Raw genomic sequence first — 13,398 nt, 5'->3', positions numbered from 1 at the left:
TATATTGAGTCACATGCACACTTCAAGACATCAAACATATCAACACATATATGAAACGACATTTCTCATCAAAGGCTATAAAAAGACTTACTTAAGTAGATCAAGAAGATAACGTCCATGATTGACCTCTTCAAGACAACATAAATAATCCTTAAGACTTCTAAGTTTGGATCATGTCAACAAAATCAATATATTCCCTAACTACAGTCATTATTAAGAATCGTCTAGGAAAAATACAAAGTGATCATATCTATGTCCCCTTCACACCTTAACTAGACAACCCTTAACTACTCTAGATGGGTACTTATTCCATTTACATACTTCATAACAAAAGTAATTAGTTCATTACTTCATTAATACTCATACATCTCATAAAGGACCTTCAAATAATGGCCTTAGGCAAGACCTAGGGACCCAAACTAACACCTTCAAAGCCTATTGTGCAATGTCTAGATAACATCCCATACCACTACCTAAACTTCATAGAACATCTCTAGTACGAGTAATTATCCCACATGAATAGAATAGGCAATAACCAAAATAGAAAATTATAGATAGACATGGAATATGGAGTTCTAACCAACTCTTATAAGGGTGTTCTACTTACCAAGTGTAGAACTAGGACACATCCCATATAGGCACATGGTTAAGGAATACGAAGGGCTTTTATTCACTCTAATCTCATTCTCAATTAGAGGTACATTGTACTCTATTCTTATTCTCAAGTAGAACTACTTCCCATTACATAATAACTCAATGGTAGCCTTGGTTCTCGTAGAGTAATTGACATTAAATTATCACATGAAGAGGGTTCCTTAGCTAGTTCATAACCCAATCACATTCACCCTACCAAAGAGGTCCTCTAGCACTAACTTCCAATAGAGACTAAGATAAATCATGATGACTTTCCTAAGGATTAATATGATTTTGTTCAAACCAATTAACCTTAAGTCCACAATTTCTTTATAGGAAGGATACCATTACGACTCTTTACTTCGACATTCATAACATAACATTTACGACGTACATGACCTTCTTAACATCCTCTAAGGTCTCACATATCTTTAATTCATACATGACAAGGGTACATAAAGCCTACCTAGTCAAGACATATCATAATCTCAAAACATTTCTTCATATATCAAGTAACAGACACAAGTCTACCAAACAAGACACTACATTCTTTTACTTTATCACAGATAGCATATCATTACTTAAGCACATAGGATGACTCTTATCATCTTTATGGAATACTATAAATTACAAAAACATCATCAATATAGTCATCCTATAACAATTGTAGACTCATATAGTCAAGTAGGAACAATCATGTATCAACTCTAACACTGCAAATATAAGCACATAGTCAGAGTCTAACATGATCACCTACATAACATCGATGGAACACATATACTTTCACATTGGTTAACATGTAGATATATATCATTATACTTTGCATAATAAATATCCACATAACATGAAGTATTGCCGACTAGGCCATGATCATCATATTGCATAAAGTAACCCTTACAAGGCCACGTCAATTTCAAGTAAAACACATAACACCGCCACCATAAGTGGACCATACAAATTAACACATAATTGCAGTATAAAAAACATCAAAATAAAGGGAATAGGGTATCTTACCACCACAACATCCTCAACATCTCAATATGATGCTATTTTATCCAATTCAATAACATAAGGCTCTTACCAATGGCCATAAACAATAATTCAATGTAGAAACAATAATAATCAATGAAAACTAGGTCAATTAAATAGATATTAATCAATGTAATATAACCTATATATCAATTGAATACGATTATTACATCATTAGAAAGCACATAGAAATCTACACCATAATTCATCAACACTAGATCAATATCAAATAACCCATAACTTAGTAAAAATATAGAGTTTATCCAATTTATGGGTACATAGTTAAAATAGGATGAAATCATCAATACAACATCAATTAAAACATTATTCAATGTTTAGGAATCATTACTGCAAGAACCCATGGTAGAATCATGAAATTGGGCAATAATACTTGAAAACTTTAGAAAACATCTTGGGAATTAGGGATCCTTGATGAAGATAATTTCAAAGATCAATATCCATATCTTGATGAATCTAATTATTCACTTTGATTAAGAATATCCAATCAATTATTCAATTTAAGCCCTTCCTTGAGTTTGTACTTTAATGGAGTTCCTAGAGAAAATTTTAAGGAATTTGGATATTTGATTTAGAAGAATGAAGTCTTAAATGTGTTTTAGGCTTATAAACGCATTTAAAATTCCCTAAATACACCTAATAAACCGCCAATACTTTTATTTGAAAGTGGGATGAAATTACACGTTCACCCCTCAACTTTGCAGTAAACTGCACGCAGGAACATACTCCATCGACGGACACGAACCTTAGGGTCGTCCCTTGAATGTTTGGAACTGAGGCTTGCCCTTGGTCCCTCTCCTCTTCAGTCCAAGTACCTACCAAGGGCACCCATCGACGGGGAGTCTATAGGACCATGAGACGTTGATGCCTCTGTCGTTTGGGGCTGCGTGGGACAGTCTTGACATCACTCTTTGGTCCTTCCTCAAGAACCCTTGGTTTGTCCTTAGGGATGTTTTCTCTGACGTTTCCAACCCAAACATGACTGTATATGATTTTATCACCTATCACATGAACTTCATATAAAACTTACACGTAAAACTCGACTAAACATGATTAGACACACAAGTTCATTTCAAAGCACATATTTTGAATGTCATGGACGTGTTTGGACGTTTCACCTCCCAACCACAGGAAACATCACACATTGCCTATATATGCTATAATAGGTAATTTAAGGACCTTATAACCTCATGAAACACACATACACATATAAAATAACATATGAGGTGACATAGTCGTCGAACGCCTTGGTCGTCCCTTGACGTTTGACTTATAATGGGCCTAAACTCTTAGACTCTGCCTCAATAAAATATAGTAGATCTATTTAGGATCTTCGACTATCATTACCAACATGTTAGGATCTAGTTAACCTAAGTTATATTTGGGGTCTTACATAATTTCCCTCCTTCCATTATAAAATGGGTTCATTTGGGAATTGAAATTCACTACCCTCGTTCTACAATCTATGGAAGAAAAGATAGCATGAAGACAATTCCTACACAAAATGTTATCAAAATAAAACTTGTAAAATTCTATAAAATGAACAAGAAACACTCTATTCGACAGAATTAAAGGACATTTCCTATAGAGTCTCTTTGTAACTAATGAGTCACCCATTGGGGTACAAACCAAAAAGGGTTCAATCAAAATATCTGGAAGTATATTAAACTTCCTAGGTACCAAAGGTCTAACAAAAGAAATGGTAGCACCGGGATCAAGTAAAGCATAAAAATTAATCGAGAAGACTTGTAACATACCAGTCACCAAATCAGGAAGACACTCTTGTTCACCCCTAGCTTGAGTGCATAAAACCGTTCCTTTTTGGAGTTTCGGAGCTAGGACCACTTAATTGAAATTTATTATTGACAATATTTAATAATATGGCTACTTTTGCCACAACCATAGCAAGTATTCGTTCCAACAAGACATTCACACAGATGCATCATAGCAAACTTTCCACAACTTGATCTTTCTCTTGGTGAATCAACATTTCTCCCCTTTTTAGGTTCAGGGTTATATACCCTCTCATTGCGAGTCATTGAGATATTTGAAGGAAATTTGTTTGAAAACCTCTTCTTTAACACTTTGAAAAGACCTTGCCTACATAGGTTCCCTATTCCTCTTCCTAAGAAGACTCTCCTCTACTTGTTGTGCATGAAAACTCAACCTAGAAAGATCCATGTTGTCATGAAGAATAGCTGCACTACATTCTTCTTCAAGCTCTTCGACACTGCGGTACATAATGACTCATTTCATCCCTAGCATTGGAAACCATAGAGGAAACATATTTGGACAGCTTAATGAACTTTAAGGTGTATTCCTTAAAACTCATACCTCCTTGACGAAGGTTGATGAAATCCTGTACCATTGCTTCCCTTTGCCCCCTTGTGAAGAACCTATCAATAAAGGCCTTTTTAAAGATATCCCATGTCATTGGTTGTACCATGTATGAGCCAAGTTCTGAAGTTGATAGGCATTAAGCTCGTCCTTTTAAGTGTTACTCACCCCTATTATAAATAGAATCCTACAGGCCTCGTCAAGAAAGTATTGTAAGCCTTCATCAACTGTGGATCCAAAGAACACAGGAGGATTAATCCATGTAAAATCTCTCAAACGGGTAGCCATAGTACTAGCAAGTTAATTCTCTCGAGGTACAACCTCCTGGTTATCTTGAGTAGTGATGGCTTGGGCTATTTTGAAAAGGGATTAGATGTTACAAGACACAGTGTCAAAACTCTAGAAGCACGACAGAGGATAACCAAGTAAAGAGAATTTTCCTAATCAATATAGCACCTTATTCAGAAATGTGGCGCGCTTCACCACTATGAACAAGACACTATATAGATGTGGTTTAGTGAGGAATCGATCCTAGGATATTAAACCTCATGCAAAGATACAAAATGTGTCACATTTAGAGAGTACCCCCCCCCCCCCCCGATGTAACCGGCATTGCTGTCCTTGAAAAGGACTCCGACACGACACTAGCATTCGTTATAACATATCATAGGCTAAAATTACAAAAAAAATAAAAACTTCTTAATATATTGTGTGAAGTATATATAGACTTCTCGCGTATAGTATAATGTAGTATACATAGACCTCTCACATAGACAATTACTTAGACTTCTCTTTTAGCAACATGTTAAACATATATATGATAGTCTAAAACTCTCTCACATAAAAACCATCTAAAGAGTACTAATCATTAATTAGCCAATACAATATCACAATATACATATAGGCCATACTAAAGAAGAATCCAACTATAAAATGGCGTAAAAGTGTATCTCTTATGCTAATTACAATATTCATTGCTAGACTAATGAAAAGATAATATCCTCAAGCATGAAAACCTACCAAGAACTTGGAGAAACAGTTCCAAGCTTCTTCAATCGACCTTGTTAATATTTAATGTCTTAACCCTACATTTGTAGTTATATAAAATATATTGGTTAGTACGACAGATATACTAAGTATGGGTATATGCACATAAACATTTAAGGACATGCAAGAAAAGGACCATTTCTTTAGAAAGCATGCTAAGTTGAAAACCTTAAATGCACACACAATAGAGCCTATACAAGATAAGACTGACAAAAACATAAAGCACGATCGTAACCAAAGACATATCATCATAAAGTCATATTAACATTTCATGTTCAATAGTTCATAAACAAATAACATACAAAACATATAGCCATAATTCCATCCCACACCTACAAGTTCAATGATCATGTGAAGCCCCATAACCCCCCACAAAAAAGAAAAAAACCTGATAGGATACCGTAAGTAATGATTTTCTTCTTACAACTTATATAATAATTAGTCATCCTGACATATAGCAAAATAGACCAACAGCATGTTCATCAACATAGCCAACATCATATATCATATATTTATACATTACATATTCATAGTACATAAGAACAATCTCCTAGGACTTTACATAGAGTAAACTTGTGAAACTTCTAGGTAGAGTCCCAATAACCTACCTATACTACGTAGACCCCTCAAGTCGCCCTAGTCAATGTCCATTTATTTCTCTTTCATTTTATTTGAGGGAACAATTTCCTTAAATGACATTAGACCATGTGGTCTAAAACTCGAATAAGGTTTCATCAAACCCCACAAAAAAATAAGGTGGCTAGTTGCCAAGGTTATGGAATTAAAATTAAATAAGGTTGAGGCATGTGGGAATCGAACCTACGACCTCTAGTTAGATCAAGGAAGTAAAGATAAAAATGTGAGGTTGTGGGGATTCGATCCATACCCTAAAGGTCAACTAGGAAAAGTCAAGGAAAAAGAAAATAAAAGAAATGAGGTGGTGAGGGATCAATCCCACAACCCCTCGGTCCCAAGACAATGGAATAAGAAAGAACAAAAAATTAGAAAAAAAAATGAAACAAACGTGTTGGGGCTCGATCTCGGGTCCCCAAGCCGTATGGATCAAAATAGAATAGATAAAAGAAAGATGTAAGTGTTAAACAAGAGATAAGAAACCGGGTTACCTCTCCCAAACTCTACAATTATACATAAGTCAAACATGAATAAATGTTCAAAGTAATGTTGCCTACATAGATCGAAATTGAGATCTTGGCATACATATAAGATGCATAAGTCTTGTACCATATAATCTTAGGAAGTTATGAATAACTTAAACGAATTATGAATGAAGCCTCATGGCTTGAATATACAGACCCATAAGTATAGAATATATTTAAAAGTAAGTGAACCTAAGATGTGTGCAATGAAATGATGAAACCCTACAACGGCTTAGAAAGGATGTGAAACACACTAAATGTCCAAGTCCATTGGCATATGATGAAATGAACATTAACCTAATTAGGGGTGAGTTTTTCTTAAGAGGAAATATGCTAAAGTTAATGACTGTGGTGGCAACATGATAAGAGGATAATGTAAAAGATGAGAGAAATCTCAAATGAGGTGAAGTAAATGTTACCAAAACGTACTCACTTGTGAGAGTGCAAAGTTAATGAAGAGACAAGTCTCTATGAACACTATAATGAATGTATTGAAGATAATGCATATTTAATACTAATGATGAGATGAGAAATAATCTGTTGAGATATGATGTCCTCATACTAAAAACCATCTTCCGTGCGGTATCAGTTGAATCCAATGGAAATTTATACAGAGCACCGATAGAGTAGCTATGACAGGTGATGCCTTTTTTCGAGAAGGGTGGAGGTACACGTAACTCTCTTGAGATTAGACTGTCTGGAATTCTGGGTGTGGGTCTCGTTATATCTCCTAGTCTTCAAGACTATACTGCCAATATAGGTATCTGGCAGGGTTCAATTCCCATGTACGCTAGCATGTTTTGGTTCACTTTGGCCGGTGATTCCACCTCTTTTCGGCGTGGGGGAGACACTGGATTTCATGATGCTCACATGATATATATCGGTTAACGTTCAAGTTCCCAATTAATGAATGAGTCCATCCTCAAATGATGCACATAATGAAATGAATGATACCAAAGGTAAGAGGATAGGATGATTAAGAGGTTAGCTAGACATATGTAATTAAACCACGTCATTCTTGATCATTGCACAGCGAACCCGATGAAAGTCTTAAACTACATCCTAGGTATAGATGGTGCTCACACCAGGCTATGAACAAAATGAAATGATGTACGTGTAATAAATTAAGTAGACTCTGTTTTTGGTAATGAATGTTCACTAGTTGCGGTACCATATGTTGTTCCCTCATTTTGGAAAGTCTTAATGTCAAGTCCATTATTCCAAGGTCTCATGGCATATGAATGGATGATATGAATGATGTTATGAGCTATATGCAATATGTTAGGTGTTAGGTGTAAGATGTTATGTGTTGTGTGCCATATAATAAGTATGATGATGCATGTTACTCTCATGGCATGACTTTCCTAATACAAATTTGGAAAGCTCACTAACATTCCTAAAAAATATTTGTAAAGATCACTAACTTCCCTAATCCCAAGTCGGCAAGTCCGCTGACTTGACTTACCGTACTCATGTTGTTAGGAAACAACTGTTCTTACTCATGCATGTCCTTTATGTGTGCTTGCATATATCCATACTTAGTACAAGTTTGTACTTATCCCATACAAATATATATTTTACGATGCAGGCACAGATTGACGCTAGATTTATAGGTTTACATTGCAGCTATCAAGACGTGAATCTTTCATCCGGACTTGGTAGGTCCTCATGCTTTCGAGGATATCTACCATTATTATCTAGATAAGATGTGCGTTATTTCTAATGGACCATGTTCAACTAGTGTTTCTTTCCACTTTTGTTCAAACTTTGTATTGGTGCCATTTTGGAAAAAATATGTTTGATAAAATTATGGACTGATTCTTTCATTTGATTATCTCTTTATTAGATGGTTGATTTGTGAATGCCTATGATGTTAAGTATAATATGTTTCGCATGAAATAAGAAAACAAAAAGTTATAACTTTCTACTAAAATTAACCTAGATGATGTAACTATGATGCATGTAGGATTGTCTGCGACCTCTGAGAGGTCAACGACGCAGGTCTCGTTAGAATCTAGATTACGCTCGTGACAAAAACTTCCAAAATGGTTTATAAAAATTATTTTAGGCCTTATAACAGTGATACTAACCATTAAAAAAATTGTAAATCTCTAGGTGAGGCCTTTGACTTTCAGAGTGTTACATTATCCCCCTTAGGAACATTCATCCCCAAAATGAAACTAAAATCTTTTGTAGGAGGAGGATAGACTCAATATTAGCAGCACAACCAACAACATGCATATCAGCATGAGTCACAACTCATAGGAGTACATCACAACTCCATTCTACACATAGCATGGCATTACACATAGAAACTCAAATAACAACAAAAAAGAGCTCAACATTTCATAACATATTATGTGGAATTTCCTTCTCAACATCAAAATGAGCTCAAAAAGATATTAAAGAGTTACCATTTCATGAAAAAAAATTTGACATTAACATTACAAAAGTATGCGCATACTTGAATACAAGCAAAATTCATATTAACTCATTATTCAATCATTTATAGGAACAACTAACCTTAATTAGAAAGGAGATGAGGAGAATTGGAATTAATGTCGTCCAAGGCCTCCCATGTTGATCCCTCAACTATGTGGTTTTTCCAAAGAACTATTACAAAGGCCACCTCTTAATTCCTCAATGTCTTCACTTTTCGATCAATAATTTCTACCTAAACATCTTCATAGCATAGGTTCTCATCAACTCCTATACTTTTAATAGGTAGAATAGACGCCGGGTCGCCTATGAATTTCTTGAGCATATAAACATGAAACACCGGATGAACCTAAGCTAATTCAAAAGGTAGTTTCAATTCATAGGCAACATTACCGATCCCTTGCAAAACTTAATAAAGAAAAACATAATGGGGACGCAACTTCCCCTATTTACCAAGTCTCATCACCCCCTTCATGGGTGAAATATTCAAGTAGACATGATCACATATTTCAATGTCGATCTCTTCTCCTACTGTCGGTATAAGACTTTTTACGACTATAGGATATTTTCAACCAATCCCTTATGACTCGAACATTCTCCATACCCTCATAGATAATAATGGGACCAAGGAGTGATGACTCACAAAATTCAAACCAACCGACCGGAGATCTACACCTTCTACTATAAAGAGATTCAAAAGGAACCATAGAAATACTTGAATGGTATCTATTATAATAAGAGAACTCAATCAACGGTTTGTGTTCATCCCAATTACCTTTAAAATCCATCACACAAGATCTTAGCATATCTTCTAAGGTTTGAATGGTACATTCCACTTGACCATCCATTTTATGATGAAAACAGTGCTAAGCTTCACTTATGTACCTAAACCCCTTTGGAAAGATTTCCAAAAATGATAAGTTAATTGGGCACCTCTATCCAAATTATGGACAAGGGAATTCCATAAACACTCACAATGTCATTAATATAGATCTTTGCATAATCTTTGTCTGTATAGTAAGACATAACAGGGTAAAGTGGGTAGATTTGGTGAACCTATCAAAAATAAAACCCATATGGACTCATTTTGCGTCCGGGTTTAGGGTAATTCAACAACAAAGTCCATATTGAAGTCTTCCAAATTCAAAGTAGAAACATCCATGATCTTGGTTAAACCACCGGGTTATAAATGCTTGGCTTTAATATATTCGAAATTTGGACACTTATAAACAAATTCCTCTAAGTTCCTATTTAAACCTTCCCACGTATAAACCTCCCTAAATTCATGATACATTTTGGTGGGACCAACATGAATAGAATAGCAAGAACCACAGTCTTCTTATAGAATTTTATTTGTCAATTTATCGACATCCAATGCACATAATCTCCATTTGTCCCTAAGAACACCATCCCCCTTCAGAGAATGACACATTGAGCTTACTAGGTACCGCTTCCTTAATCTCCATTAGTGGAGGATCAAAAGGTTTCTACTCATTACCTCAACCACTACTGATGATTCGGAGTTATGATGGACCATAAAACCACCATTTGGAGAATCATATAATTGCACACCTAAACGAGCCATCATATGAAAATGTTTCACTAGTTATTTATTATTTTCTTCCACATGAGAAACATTATCCATAGTCATACGAATCAAAGCATATGCAACCATGTTGGCCTTGCCGGGGTGGTAAAGGACAATCACGTCATAATCCTTCAAAAGTTTGAACCATCTTCTCTGTTGGAGATTCAACTTCTTTTGTGTAAACACATATTGAATACTTTTTTGGTAAGTAAACACATTAACATGAACACCATAAAAAGTAACGTCTCCATATTTTTTAGGCATAGACTACGACTTCTAACTCAAGGTCATCTGTATGATAATTATTCACATAAACATTGAGTTATCTAGGGGTATAAGCTATAACACTGCCATGTTGCATGAGTACAAATCCCAAGCCCACTAGGGAAGTATCACAATACACCACAAAACCTTTCATTACCCTCTAGTAAAGTCAACTCTAGAGCGGAGGTGAGGTTATCTTTCAACTGTTGCAAAACTTCTATTACTAGCTTTCAACAACTCAAACTTCCCATTTATTTGAGTTACAATTGTCAAATGAGAAGAAATAGATGCAAATCCATCAACAAACCTTCTATAGTACCAGCTAGACCCAAGAACTTCGTATGTCAATTGGAGTCAAAGGTCTAGGCCAATTTCTAACCGCATCTGTCTTCTTCGTATTGACCTTTTCACCATACTCATAGACATAAACACAATATTCAAATATATTAAATAAGAATTCATGTACATACTTCAATGAGAAAGAATAAAGCCCAAAAATTTGCTTGATTAATCACCAAAAATCACTTGTAAGAATCTCAAAATCTAACACTAATCAACAATCAAAAATTCCAACAATCCAAAAGTCTAATAATGTGGAGCCTAACAATACGGAGTCTAACCTCAAAAACGAGGTTTTTCAAACTATTTATAAAAAATAAAAACCTAATTAAAAAAGGATTCTAATTGCTGGAAATCTGCCAAAACGCGGTTAGGTCGACGGACCTCGCGACGGACCGTTGTGGTCACGACGGACTGTCATGGACTCCATTGTCCCATACTTGTGCAATTTCTTCTGCTGCTCTCTTCATTCCCCTCGACGACAAGTATGACGGACCGCCATAGGCACAACGGTCCGTCGAGGGTCTTCGTTCTAAAACACTTCAACTCTTGGAATCTGGGTACTGGGATCACTTCTCTGACTTCACGACGAACCTGCAGGACGAACTGTCATAGCCACGACGGACCGTCACAAGCTTCGTAATCCCACACTTGGTAATACTTCCCCATCTTCCTTCAGCAACTGCACTAAGCTGCCACATACGGACCGTCACAAGCACGACGGACCGTCATAAGCTCCGTAGGTGGTCTCTTCTTCATTTCTTCGCTCAAAATCTCCGGATTCAGCTTTGGACAGATTTCCTGCAAAACAAAGAGAAACTTATATAAAAATTAGCACAAAAAGTCTTTTGGACACACTAAACTTAAGGAAAAAGTATTACCGTGAAACCATGGTATATCACATATCCGACCCGACTCGGGTAGGTTTTTTTAAAAAAAATCAACATTTAAAACCCTCAACCCTTCATTTCACCCCATTCCTTCACTCTTCCTCCTATTTCCCTCCCTTTTCAACTTCCAAAATCATCTCTCTCTTCAACCGATCATTTTCCTCAAATTTTCCAAAATCCTAAAAGTCATCATCTACTAGTCGGAGAGCTACTGCTGTGGGTGTCTTCTTGATCACCAAGTACCTTTCCCTCTTGTTTTTCTCAAATTCTCAGGTATGTGTCTCTAATTTCTACTCATTTATATTGCATTTTTGTTTATCAATCAGTAGTAGTCTAGTTCTTCTTGATACGTTCATTCTTTATCAAATTTTGTCTGACCTAGGTTAAAAAAATTCCCGAAATTTCTGTGTTAAAACCCTAGAAATAAGTGCCTTAGCATTGCTAGTTTACTAGGTACTTGGGTTAGAAAAATGTAGGTCAAAACACTACCAATTTGATTTGGGTCATCGGATATGAATGGGGCATCTCCAGTTCAATCACTGAGTTACAGAACGAGACCCTGATGACGGACCGTCGTATTCATGATGGACCGTCATTGGGTCCGTTCCAACCGCCCTAACACTCCACTATCCAATTTTTCTCCAAGTGTCCACTAACGGCCACATGCGGTCCGTCTTGCACAACCGTTCTGGTTGTCAGAGACCCTATTCCTAAGGGTCTCTCACTTTTTCTAAGTGTCCTTCAACGGACATATGCGACGGATCGTCATTCCTACAACGGTCCGTCCTACACAACCGTTCTGGTTGTCAGAGACCCTTTTCCTAAGGGTCTCTCTCTAATTTTCTAAGTGTCCTCAAACGGACAACTACGACGGATCGTCATACCCTCGACGATCCGTCCTGCATGACCGTCATGATGGTCAGAGACCCCTCTCCTAGGGTCTCCATATTTCTTTCAAGTGTCCTCTGACGGACACCTACAACGGATTGTCGTACCTATGATGGTCCGTCCTGCATGACCATTTCAATGGTCAGAGACCCCTCTCCTAAGGGTCTCCATTTTTTTTCAAGTGTCCTCTGATGGACACCTACAATGGACCGTCGTACCTATGACAGTCCGTCCTGCATATACCGTCATACTTGTCAGAGACTCTCCTTCAGGGTTCTCCATATGAACATAGTCTAAGTAAGACACGACGGACCCCATGACGGTCCGTCGTACTCACGACGGACCGTCACCTGGTCCGTTGTGTTTCACTATTACTATAGCAATGTCATTTTATTTTAATTTTATTTAGTTATTTTGTGTGGTTTTGCTTGTCTTGTTTGCTCCTTATAGTACTAATATTGATCCTTTACAGGTACTATCTACTATGGCACCAAAACAAGATTGAGTCTATGCACGCGGGCAATCAAAGTCTGTCGCCCCGTCTGCCCGCCTAGTCATTGGCTCTGATGATGACCGTGACCCCGTGTACGTGCCCCCAGGCACTTCCACCCCATCCCATTCTGCACGTGCTGCCAGAGCCACACCAAAAAGGTGGCATTCGGCGTAGTCACTGCCTCCCAGTCTGATGAGGAGTGAACACTGACCGGCACACCTTATGGGTCAGCCACTAATGAAGAAGGAGCGTCTGGCTCCTTAGGAGTTTCGTGGT

The sequence above is a fragment of the Solanum lycopersicum genome, chromosome 2 (genome assembly GCF_036512215.1).
Source record: "Solanum lycopersicum chromosome 2, SLM_r2.1".
Taxonomy (NCBI): domain Eukaryota; kingdom Viridiplantae; phylum Streptophyta; class Magnoliopsida; order Solanales; family Solanaceae; genus Solanum; species Solanum lycopersicum.
Note: the sequence above shows the minus strand (reverse complement) of the source record.